This window comes from Myripristis murdjan, chromosome 6 (genome assembly GCF_902150065.1).
Source record: "Myripristis murdjan chromosome 6, fMyrMur1.1, whole genome shotgun sequence".
Taxonomy (NCBI): domain Eukaryota; kingdom Metazoa; phylum Chordata; class Actinopteri; order Holocentriformes; family Holocentridae; genus Myripristis; species Myripristis murdjan.
In genome coordinates this window covers 11,947,131-11,960,652 of record NC_043985.1, presented here as the reverse complement: position 1 = coordinate 11,960,652, position 13,522 = coordinate 11,947,131, and the positions used below count along the sequence as shown (strand labels likewise).

The following is a 13,522-nucleotide window of genomic DNA, read 5'->3' as shown; positions in this document are numbered from 1 at the left end:
CAATCCCATATGATATGCATCATGACATTATTAAAAATTGTTTCTGAATGAAAAAAATGAAAAATATGAAAAAGGTCAACGTACAAGATTGTATATATATGGTATTTTAAGAGGGAAAAAAATACTCATTCCAAATCCTCGCCCTGGGCGATACTTCTCTCTTGATCCCTAAAAAATATCTGACTCAAAATCATGCTGGCAACGACAAACGAAAGTTGAAATCAGACTAAATAATGGCTTCTGGAGGAGCAGATACTGTTGTATAATAACGTCATGGCTAATGGTGAGTGTACCCTGAATAGTTATTACAGGACCAATTATCACATTTGCTATGACAAATATGAGTGGGAATTTTACTTCTGGAACTCTGCCACAAGGTTTCACAGAAAAAAAAGATTACCTAAAGTAGGAAACAATTTAACTTTATACATCTGCCTTTCCAAGGTGCTTTTAGGTGAGAGAAACTTTATGTTTTAGGATGTGTTCAAGGAGCGACACAGCTGAATCTTTTAGGAGAACCACATGGTGCAAAAGTTACTGACAGTCCCATGCTCATATCAGTTTTGTCAATGATGATGAATTTTTGACCAGGCACTCGCTGTTGATTTTAGTTTACATCTGTTTTATGGAGAGATTTGTGCACAAATTCATCATTATGCCCAGTAGTGGAGCTCAGTCGTAAAACTGCAGGCACAGTGTCTGGGAACTGTGAATAACGAGTTGTCATTTCTGCCTTTTTTACCGGCAATATCTCCTCTCCTTCATGGAGCTGTTTTATAGAATGAGTGGCTCCACCGTGTTTAACGCATCATTTCCTTCCTCATTGTGAGTGGGGAGGGGAGAGAGGAGTGATGGGTGGTTGGGTGGGTGGGGGGTGGGGGGGGACTCAGTGTCCTTGCTTTTTATTGCCCTGCTCTTGTCCTTCCAGCATGGTTGGTCAGAATGGGGCCCAGGGTGCCACAAATAGGCAAATGCCCTTTTCATGCTAACATATAACTGGCATGAGTTGTTCACACACTGTTTGACTCAAAGAAGGGCACAGGGGGTTTAGTTCACTTTGCTTAAAAGTTAAAAAAAAAAAAAATCTATATTTATTTATCTAGCTATCTATCTATAGATAGATAGACTGCATCTATCTATCTATCTAGCTATAGATACAGTAGATAGACACACACACACACACACACACACACACACTTTTTTGTTTATTTATTTATTTTTTATTTCATCATGAAGAGAGCAACAACCCTGAAGTGAAGTGGTCCTGACAAGTGAAGAAGCTGAAATCTTGAAATCTAAGAATGCAGAATGAGAAGTTAGAGCAAATAAATACAGCCCTATGCCTTCTCTGTGAGTGAAAGCAAGAGAATCATTAAGCAACTTCACCAGGTCTTCATCTTGATCATGGTGAATCATATTCACTTAGATTGATAAAATAACTGTTATTTGGATCTCGGCCATGCCCTCTATTAATATCTATATTTAGCATCAACATACTCTTATCTACAATGCACTGATGAACCCTCCTTGAACTAAAGTTTCAATCAGTTTCCTGGATTTTAATGAGGCATGACTAACTGGTTTTACATTTCACTTTAATTACAGATTGCCAATATGTGACTGCCTTAAATTGTTCATAGCTGGGTAATTTTAATTTTGCCTTCCTAAATTGATTTATTTAAGCTTAATGAAAGTGTTATCGTTTAAATGCACCACCATCACTAAGGCATCTCATTATGACCAGAAAGCAGTGCAGACCAAGGGTCTTTTCTGGGAGAGAAAGTAATCCAGAAGTGAGCATGTATCACCAATAAGAATAAATATGTTAGCCTAATATTACAACAACATTTTCTCAAGCACGATTGACTTTCCTCTGTAATTAGTCAGGATGTGTTGATGAACTCTAGAAAGTAATACACTTGTGTTACAATGTTGTTGCAATGAAATTATTAGTTCACTCATAAAGTTATAGGGCAACATTTAGCAGGTTAGGCCTCCTTTTAGGCTACATATTGAGAGATCAGTCACTTACTGTACCATCAATGTAGAAGAATAAAAGAAAATCAGTATTAGATTTATGAGTTTGGCCTAAAAGAGAGAGCTCCATTTGTCAGCATAATTCAACACATGTCATCCACTGCTGATATGATGGAGATTTCTCCCTGAACACAGTCTGTAAAGCCTGCAGTGACTCCTGCAATGCTTTCTCAGGGGCTTTTCCACCCAGCCAAGAACAAAAAAAAAAAAAACCTCTTGCAGAAGAGTGTGCTGAATATCAGCACAAAATCTTGGCTTTGGGCAGCTTCAATTAAATATCTGAATTTCCATTGGTCGCAGCCTAGTTACTGGCTGTAAGAATTTGTGGATACTGATGGATATTTGGTAGCAATGGCACTAAGGCAGCAATATGTATTGCAAGTTGTGAAGGGATTGCCAACCAAGTTTTACCCTAAAGGCTGAATTATGCTTCCGCGTAGGAAGAGTGTACGGAGGTTGTGCGGAGCTTACGGGGGTTGTGCGACCGCCGCAGAGCCTTGCCGCGCGCCTCCCAAAAATTGTAACTACGCGGACCCTCCGCAGCCCCACAAGAGCTGTGATTGGTCCGCCGAAGTACACTATTTCCGGCATTTCGTTGCAACCGGCATCACATTCCTGTTGTTGTGCCGTCAGCGCCGTTTTTTTTTTTTTTTTTTTTTTTTTTAACTGTTGTGTCTCGACTCGTCGGTTGTGTTTGAAAACTTTGGAGAGTGCCCGCACCTATACGACTCGTCCACTCGCCACAGAAGAGCAGCGACCATACGTCACAGGGTCTACGTTGGTGGGAGGAGAATTGCTCTGTGTGTTTGCAGAGGTATGTTGGACACACACGCGCTGCGTAGGAAATGCGTACTTCGCACAACCCCCGTACGCTCTTCCAACGCTGAAGCATAATTCAGCCTTTAGCAGATTAAAGTGGCCAGCTGAAGGCCGAACATCTATGTCTTAATCTGGGCTAATCAATGTCACTTCATCAAGACAAGGACAACTAAGTCATCCTGAACACTCCCATCGACTTTCCATTTCCCTCCACCTTTCTCTGTTACCGTCTTGTATGATGGACAACTGCGGCCTAGTACATAGGACACTTTAATGGTCTCCTGTAAGATTAGACTGAACAGCACAAGCCATATGTTCTGTCAGTTAGCTTGGGCAAGGCAAACTCTTTTCACTGTGAAATAGATTGAAGGCTTTTTTGTACACAGTTCATATGAATTGTTAATATTCGCAAAAAATATTTAAAAAATATACACTCATTCAGCTTTTGTACATATGCTGTAAAGAAATATCTATCTTGATCATGGCTAAAACAGGTCCTTTATATTTATGTCTTAAAAAATGTTGTAAACAAATTGTTACATTTATGACTGAGGTGATATTTTTGAAAAGTCCTCGAGTCCTTAATGGTTGAATATTTCAAAAGCACAGAGAATGTCCCTACAAGGCACTGAGTAAGAAAGACAAGGGAGACATTGTTTACCATTGCGTTGCATTTTTCTCTTGGAGGAAGACTCTTTCAAGTAGAGTACTCCAAACATGCCAAAACATGCCCCTGAAAAATCAGTGGGGAAATGCATTAAACAAATACCCCTTTTCCAGCATGGATCCAACGATCCAACGGAAAAAAAAAAAAAAAAAAAATTCCTGCCGGCCAGTTAAGCTAAAAATGTAGTGGGGAAAACAGGCGCTGTCAAGTAAGTCTTTGGGAAAATAACCCCATCAGAAATCCACCAGCTTGTATCAAGCACTCAGCTGACACCTTTGATACAGTACAGCACAGCTTTGCCCATGTCATGTTGGGCTGAGATTTTGGAGGCTATTTTGTATTGGGTTTTTTTTTTTTTACTCACTCCATTCCCACCCTCTCTGACAGCAAGCACATTGATAAGGACAGACAAAGAGACAGAGAAGCGGAGAACAGAAAAGTGAGAGAGTGAGCTTGTGACAAGGAGGTAATAACTCCACACCTCTTCTGCAGGGGGGAGGCATTGAAAAAGACCCTTGACTTAAATGAATTCTGACAGACTCTGGGCACACCCCATCAATATCTCCCACCGCTATTAAATCAACATCCAAAAACCAGTCTGGAGACCGGGTCATAAAGCCATGGCCCTGTGACAAAAGATTTGGACCCTAATGAGAAAGCGGGTGACAGATGTGCAAATCCTAAGTTGGCGCCTAAGTGGGCACAATCCCCAATGAAAGTGCCGGCTTTGGAGTGCATTTGCTCGCTAGAACAAAAGATGGGTGAAATTAATATGGGTGCCAAGGCTGAACTGATTGGATGATTACACAGTGAACATCTAAAAAGATCAGTGGCACTTGGTTGTGGAAGGACATCACTATTTTTGTCATTCACAACAAAATAGGAGATTTGACTGTTTAGATACAACAGCAAAGCCGTATATCACAGCACTTCATTGATCCCCACAAGATCTTTTTAGCTTATCTTGAGAAGACGCTGTTTTCAGTATTTCATTTTGCAATTAAGTTTCACCGACTAATAAAAAAGGCCTTAATAAACAAATGAAAACTTGTGAGTTACGAGCTCAGTGTAGCACATGATTTCCCTGCCACCCTGCAGAAACTTTACAAGAACTCAGAGTTCTGCCCTTGTGAGGACAGGAGGTGGGGGCATACAACAGAATCAGTCAAAGAGACAACCTACGCAGGACCAAGTCTGTAATGTAGATCTATGACGCTGGACAGGGTCAGTGGAGGCAGTGGAGTGTGTTTTAGTGCACCATAACCTCAGACGAATGAGCAAGATGGGGTAGGGCTATGAAAAAAAAAAAAAAAAAAACACTCTGCTCTGTGAGGCTCTCTGTTGGCAAAGTGTTTAAGGCAAACTCAGGAGAGCTTTTGTTCGCAAGTGGTTGCTTTTAATTTGAGCAGCTTTTTTTATTTATTTTTTTTTTATCCTGTAATATACTCCTTTTAATCGGTGTTTAACTAAAAGGGTAAGTGGTCAATAGTTATATTCAGAGACTAACTTGCAGATCAGAATATATAGATGGATTCTAATTGCTTGCATGTTGTCAGTCAATATCAATTTCTTGTTCCCAGTGCACTCAATGTAATTTCGGCTACAGCTCATCTCACAGACTTCCTGCAGTGAAATGGAGGATTTAAACTCTCCAATACATCCAGCTCTCCAATAAAGGCCTCACACCCGCAAGCGTATCATTTAGATTGACAACAGGGGCAGAAGCAATTGAAGTGAACTTAAGTCTACCCCCTGCCCTATAAATAATATTTAATCCTTCTTTGGATTGGAGAATTGGTAATGAGTCCCAGAGCTTTTTTGATGCATCACATTGCCTTCAGCTACAGCTGACACCAATAGGATATAAACCAGACAGTTTTCTGTGGCCTATAATGGTGAGATACTACAGCATTATCAAGATCAGATCAATCTAAGAAAGGCCGGATGAAGCAGTATATCTTTAAGAAACTCCTAAGAAAGTCTTTTGTCTGAAATGTATTCAAAGTCATGCGGGAGAGTGTGTGACATTAAGTGGGGGGTGGGAAATACTGTAAAGCATCATATGTTGAAGCGCTGTTGAAAATCTAAAATGCACCAAAGACATATCAGTTCAGATATTCTAATCTCATTCACCAGATCTCTCTACCTTTATATGAGAAATCTGAAAGAACATTGTTGTCATTCAAAGATAACAAGCTTTTTTTTTTCTCCCTTTTTGTTGGCCAGATTGTGGAAGTAAATTTCCCCTTTCATTTCTCTGACAAACTTTGTCTGTGGTAATCAGCACACGACCTGCATGATTTTAATACTGTGCAAACTCTTTGTTACTAGGTGTGCTTTTGGTGTAGCCGCAGCTGTGGGTTTTTTTGGTTTGTTAAGCCATTCAGAATAATCTAAGCCACGTCTGATAGCCAATGATATGGGTCATCCATCCCAAAAAAATGACATGATGAGCAGCAGAACAAGAGGACCCAAATCCAGGAGACAAAGGCATGACAGCTTGGAGTGAAGACATCTATTATCAAATGACAGGTAAACAGGAACTAAGGAACTGAACACGCGTGGACAAAACAACACACAGTGATCTGACAAAGGCTGAACTGAAAACAGGACTTAAATACAATCTGAACTGACTGGCAAAGCAGGCACAGCTGAGACCTGTATCACGAAGTGGGATTAAGGCGTTAGCAAGATAACTTCAGGCTCAACTCCGGATTTTCTGTATCACAAAGCTGGTTCACCTCTGATCGGGATAGGAAACCTATCCTAAACCTATCCTGAAAGCTAGCCTGCTCCGGGGCAGGCTAGCTTTTCTTTCAGCTTTTCTTACATAAAACACCACTCCCTGGCCAATCAGCTGTTTGCCAAAACGTGGCCTGCCGAATCATTGAGGATCCCATTGAACAACGAGTCAAAATAGTATTATGGCTTGAAAGGATTTTCCTGGGCCGATCAAATCCGTTAGATTTTGCCGACGACTCTCTGTATGAGAGAGAGGATGTAATACTGATGTGAAGCAGCACTTCAGCCTGGCTAACAGCTGCCTGCTATACAGAGCTGACACTCTGGGCCCTATCTTGCGCCAGAGTCCCTAAACCCGTTATTTGGGGATTTAGCATTGCGCAAGAGGCGTTCCCCCACAAAAGTTGCTATCTTGCGCACCTCCTGTTATCCGTAAAACACCTGAGCTACCCGCTATATTATGCATAGGCGAGGTTTGGGTGTTACGCCAATTACACCAATCAGTGTGCCAGGTGCCATTGCCTTTAAGGGCAGACTGCGTTATCCTAAATCCTAAAACCGAAACCCGTGATGGAGAGAGGGAGGTAGATTTTCTCAGGGGTTCAACTGAGGCTAAAGCAAGGTGGCTTTTTATATATACAAGGTAGATTGAGCAAATAAAATATTAAAAATAAAAATATAGCACAGCTGCTGGCTTATGATAAAATAATAAAACGTGCTGGCATAAGTGTCCAATTAAAACAGTCTTTCCTCTAAACAGTCTATATGAGTAATATACTCAGTCCATTCCGGCGCCGTCCCGGTATCAGTCTGACCGTGTGCGTGGTGTGGCTCCGTCGGGGCGCGCATTGAAGCCGCCTGGGCGCGCTCTTGTAAAACCCCAAAGCGGATAGCGGGTGGCTCTGAGCACCCACTATCTGCTTTCCCTAAAGTGTGTGCTCAAGATAGCAATTGTAGGGAAAGTGCATAAAACACGCCAATGGGCACACCTCCAGGCGCAAATAACGGAGTTGGCAAAATGTATAGCGGGTAGCGTGGGCGCAAGATACCGTTTAGGGATAGCGGAATCTCCTAAATGTGCAATTCACGGGTAGCAGGTAGTGGCAACGGGTAGCGGGTGGCACAAGATAGGGCCCTCTGTAGGAGAGTAAAACAGAAATGAGAGATCATTAAAGGAAATTTGATAATTAAAAGTATTTTTAGAGGCGTTTCACAACATTTTAGGGCACAATTAATTAGTTCTAAATATTTTTGGGGGACACATCATTCCTGGGTGAGAGAATGAGCCTGATTGATAGCTTGCTGATGCAAATGTGAAAAAGGATCATTTGTACCCTTCATTCAAGAGGGCGAGTAGGCCTTTATATTTGCCTTCTGTTCCTGCTAAGTTCTAACACAGCTCAGTGTATGATTTTATCCAGGCTATCAACCTGATGCACTGACGTGATTGAATTTTGGCATCCGCTTTATTTTATTATAACCTGTATAACAGGCTATAATAAAAGGCAAACGTACCAAATGCAACAATATTCTTGTGTTGTGTTTTTGTGTTTTTACTTGCTCCCACGTCCTTTTACCCCCTGAGGGGTTAGACCTGGGGGAATTCAACTATACCTGTCATACACGCAGCACATCTGTGCAGTGCAGTGATTTCATGGGTTTCAGCGTCAGATGCGGACTTGAGCCATTGATGTGTAACTTACACATTTATGCAGTTGGCAATTCGTTGCCAAGCATTCTGCCTTCTGTTCGCGGCAGCCACGATGTTCGATTTAGTGTGTAATTTTTTTTTGTCCTCATACTTTTCCAGTATAATACGCTGCTCCTCCGCCGTGAAATACGCTGTGCGTTTTTCCTTGTCGCTCATGTTTGTGGTTGGTCTGCTGCCTCAGAACCCGCCCTTTATACATGCGCGTTCACGGCTCCTGATGAGGCAAACCTGGATCAAGTGAGCGAGTTGATAACCAGCGGCGTGATACCGGTTATCCCTGATCACCATGATCTCGATTAGTGTAGTCAGATAGGTCTGAGAAATCCAGGGAAAACTGAGCTTGCTTCATGATAGAGGCCTCAGGTGAAGGGGAGGGACACCATGGAGGAAACAGAGGATTGGCTGAAACAACATGAGGACAGGAAACAGGAGGGCAGGGCTAATGAGACAATGCAAGGTAGGCGTGGGAATGAACAAGCTGACGACACTATGGAAGAACAATAGGGACAAAAGAGCACAGAAAAACGGGAACAGCGAACCAGAAAATTTAAGTCCAATACAAAGGGAAAAAAAAACAAAAACATAACAAAAACAAAACATTGAAGAGGCCAAAAAACACAACAGTCCATAAGGCTCATAACACCTGGGTTGAAGCAATTAAATCATTCAAATCATTCCTCATCATTCAACAAATCATTCTTACCAAGTGTTGTGAACAAGAAGGGGATAGAGACATCAGAGAACAGGGACATTATACTCCATGTACATAAAACACAGCCTGATATAATAATACTTGTTTTTAATCCCTCAAGGTATTTTGTTCCATGCTGCACGATGCATCATCTGGCTTCAAGGAAGATAGGAATCAGTCTATCCAGTCCAGTAGCACGCTTATCTGTTATCCATCTATTAAAAGGGTGTTGCCAGACTTAATATACCTCCTTGCTGTTCCACAGTGATAGAAGGTAAGCGTAATATTACCTAAATGGTGAGTAAATAGATTCCCGGGAGAATAATAGCCGTCAGCAGTCTGATCCAATAAAGAAGCAAGCAGAGAGAGCATGAAAGGAAGATGAATGAATCTTATTAAAGAGTACTGATGCCTGGTCAGCAGGAAAATGAAGAAATACCCAGACTGGCCCACACCTGTGAACTCAAGGAGCAGAGCCTTTGTGCTATCTTGCTTTTGCTTTTGCCTTTATGAGCAGAGTTTTTATTGTTTTGAGCTCTGCCTTGTACAGCTTTAATGTCAAGTGCACCTTGGCTTCTAAAAATTAAACTGCTAAGTTTGTCCCAACAACATACTGTATTAGATAAACATTAACTTACCTGCTTTACAGTGATATTTAAAATCATCATTTCAACAGGCAAGCTGGCTACAAAAGAAAATGCATGGATCCATTTTGTTGTTTAGAGGTCTTCTTCTTAAGCTGCATTCATGCTGTGTTGGAAAGATGGGAATCCAATTTGTCAGCTTATGTTGATGCATTTGGTTAAAAAAAAGCGCTGGAGTGTCAGCTGACAGTGAGACAGAACTGCAGACAAACAGTTAGCACAAAACCTAATGCTAGCCATTCATATGAATGAACAGAAAAGAGGGGGAAAGGTAGGGACCTCCAGCAAGAGTTATTTAAAGGCAACTCCATGCTTGTCAAAATGTTCGGTGTTGATTACATGTGGCATAAGTGGGAGAAATCATGTGGAGGTAGTTTCCTAGTAAGACAAATGAATAGGGAAATGATGTGGAATGATGTTTTTTCCAAACAAGAAGCTTTTATTTTCAGTTGTAATGATATGGGGTGAATGCAGTGTTATTCAGTGGATGACTGGCCGAACATAGATGATGTCATGTCATGCTGAAATGTGCTTACAATGCAGACTTTGATTGGAAGAAAAAGACTGCCAATAATGCAAAGTATCAACACTGAAAAGTTTTGATGTCAGTAGAATTGAAGAGAAATAGCCTCTTTCTATATGCGGCATTTTGGGCCAATGTTCATCAGTCATGCAGGAAGAAATCCATAGTAGAAGAGGGTGAAACACCAAGTGCTTCACCAACAGTAGCCTCAGTTGGCCAAAATGCAACACAGCTTTCCAGATAAGTGCACAATATTTGACTTAATGTGTGGCATGGAGTTCAAGGGGTTTTGTATTTCAAGAAAATGAATTACAAATCTACAAATCTTAAAAAAATACATTTTCAAAACCAATGAAACTTCTAGTGAGTGCAGAATTATTGTCACGTAAGCTAAAACAGGAACAGCTTTGCTCTTGAAATTTTAATTCCGAAACTGCTGGCTAACCAGATGTGATGTGCTCACCCTGGATGGGGGAAACTGGATACAACAAAAAGCCAAATAACAACACTTCATCACAAAATAACTCCTGGAACCCACTGTACTTTGTAGATCAGACAGTTTAATCCTGTGTGTCAGTTATGTTTTTTTTTTTTTTTTTTTTTTACTTGCACGTCACATACAACAGATATGCACTCATTTTAATTTATGCAACTGTCTGCACCGGCTCCATGCAGGCTCTAGTCTCAGCTGTGTCTCATGGGCATAACAGCAACTTGAAGCTTCAAGTCTATTTTTTCAACAATTCGTGCGTAATATGCGAGTAAGCACATTGCACAGAAAGTTTGGCTGGTTCTTTGCTTCTTGATGCACTTTGAAATATGCGGACGAGATGGGACCAGTATAAACAGTCTCTCTAGTGCTGCATGAACACTTTGTCTAGACACAGGGTAAGAGCACCCATGGCTGGAATTTTCATTTAAGTGCCTTGTCCAAAGGCATGTTAATGTCAGTTTCATTCACCTTTCCTGAAACGGAAACTTCATCTTTATATCGAGCTACTTAGCTTCATTGTGGGGTACAATGTTGCTAATGTTGCTACAATGTTACAAAGATTTGGTTGTTTGTTTCAGTTGCCTGTGAATGTAATCTGGGAAGAAGTTCTACATGTCACCAATATGTGAAAATTCCTATGAAAAAGAGTGTTCTGTTCAGTCAAAATGCAGCTCTCTCCTATGATCTAGGTAGGTTGCGGGAGGTGGTCATGGCTTTTTTTTTGTCAGACTGGCGGTCTCGGTGCAATGTATGCCAGCAGACATGCAGGGTGTCCAGGTGCTCAGTGTGCAGACGCCCCTCTGAGAAATCAAGCCTTCATTATTTATTAGGCTACAAAATGAAGCTGCGAGGAGGGGTCAGTCAGCCGTGAAGCTGGCAGGAGGGATGTTACTTCCTTGTTTGCCAGGGACACAGGTTGGAGTATTGGGCATGTGCTGCTAGTAGCCGCACGAGCGGAAGACAAGAGAGATGTGGGATTCAATTCTGCCTACTGTGCGTGACAGGCCAAAAATAGGCTATCAGATGGAGTTGTTAATTTCAAGATGGCACGCCACCCTCTTGCCTCCCCAGAATCGACCGTTTCAGGCCATAGATAATCTTTAATCGTGCCCCCTCTTTCTCTCGCCCTACATTCTTTCTCCCCTTTCTGCCTCTACACTATTGTAATGGCTTAGAGCTGGTTAAGACTTGATTCTTCTTCTATTCAGGGCATTTTCTTCGCTTTCATGAGCAATTTTCTATTACTCCTGGCCTAGCCTTATAGGCTCAATAAATGCTATTTGACTTCCTTTCCTTTGGATGATGAAAAATGGGCAAATAGAAAGCTGTTTTCAATAATCCTGCCAATACAATGATTCAGTTGATTTTCACCCTGTTAGACCTCTTAGAGCCACTGTGAAATTGCAATGTCTCCATACTCCCAATCTTTCCATCTAACAATGCCTAACAATGGATGCCTACTATGCAGTTCTGACTTGAAATGTAATGCAAAGCTTTTCAAGTCAACGACTGCATGAGTACAACACCTCAACTACCGCCATAATCACTGGCATGTACTGTAACAACACAAGTGTATGTACCAGGTCAAAACAAGTGCTGTAGCACAGCTCTCTGTCATGGATGCATGTATAATGCAGGGACAGATCAGTAATGATATCAGTCTGCTTCATGAGACACAACAACCTCTATAAAAACAAAACAAAACAAAACAAAAAATCTCCATTAGGATAATATACTACAGTAGATATAAGCTAAAAAAGGAAAGCTTTTTCATGATTACATTTCTGCCCAGAAAACAAGTCTACGTACCAAGTGAAAGTAGAATGTATAAGCTAATTTACCAATAATTACCACACAAACATTTGCCAAATTAGCTATGTGCCCAATGCTGAAATTATGCAATTTACAGAGGCTGGTACAGTACGTAGTAGATGTTTCAAATGTTGGGCAAAATCCAAAATCCATTCTTCACCATGAAATCTATCTATCTATCTATCTATCTATCTATCTATCTATCTATCTATCTATCTATCTATCTATCTATCTATCTACCTATAAGGTCGATGATTACTTAAATAATTCCATCCAACACGTTACCATGTCACCACATCAGTGACCAAAAATCCAAACTGAATGCTTCTCTCAGTCAACGTGTTAGACAAAAAAGGCAGGTTGCAGATTGTTTACATTCCTGTTAAAGACAATGCATCTGTGTACACACACCCTTTTTGTCTTGCTTTTGTTCAAGGTTGCACAACTCACAGAGTGCACAGTCACTTAGTGTGAATACTGAGTCTGAAGCTCATTAAAAATAGCAACTTTGCTACCACAACAGTCACAACCTTTCAGCTGCTCCAACACTTTGTTACTGAAAGCACTATTCACCCCTAAACTAAGAGTTAATTTGTTAAGGACATAATAGAATAAATAAATAAATAAATAAAACACTGAATAACAGCTCTTGTCATGCTTGCAGCTCGTACACCATACCACTGCTAATTACAGCTGTTGTATGATATGACTTGATGCTGTGAAAGGTCAGTATCTTCTTGTTAACTTAACCTCAGTATTACAAATAGAAAAAAAAACAAAAAAAAAACGTTTTTTTTTTTCCATCCCTAGTTACTGTTAGTGTAGACATGCATATATTAGTGTGTCACTGTTGTCACGGTATACTGTGTCCCGACAATATGCAAACTCAAGACATCGTAACTGTAAAACTATACGAATGAACCATATGTGAAAACAGAGTCATTACATTTACAGGTCAAGTAAGTATGTCTTTAATCACAGTTAACATCTGTAAATCCCATATAGAAATGCAATATACCGTATTTCTTCAAATAGTGGCTGGGGTCTTTATTTACCTCAGTGCAGAGGATACCAGGCCTTTATTGGAGGCAGGCTTTTATTTAACCCTCCTATTATGTTTGGGGTCAATTTGACCCCAATCAATGTTTAACGTCTCTAAATAAATGCTTAACATCATTTTTTTTGCTTCATATTTTATGACTTTTCCTAATTTAATGGATACTATCTTGTAATCATGAAATTCACATGATGATATGTTTTCAGTGTCCTGTACGCATTTTGTACGCATCGGTGGTGTTTGGGGTCAATTTGACCCCAGGCTGTTTTAGGTGTAAAAACACCATTTTACACACATTTGTTTTGGTTTTTTTTGATGATACTGAG

The 13,522-nt window shown here is 40.6% G+C and overlaps 1 long non-coding RNA gene across 1 annotated transcript; it reads left to right on the top strand.

Moving 5' to 3' along the window:
• Positions 1 to 206: 206 nt before the first annotated feature.
• LOC115361072 (uncharacterized) lies at positions 207 to 11,223 on the top strand. The gene is made up of 3 exons (XR_003928377.1): positions 207 to 270; positions 5,316 to 5,320; positions 11,211 to 11,223. It is a non-coding gene; the product is annotated as an uncharacterized LOC115361072 (long non-coding RNA).
• The last annotated feature ends 2,299 nt before the right edge of the window (positions 11,224 to 13,522 follow it).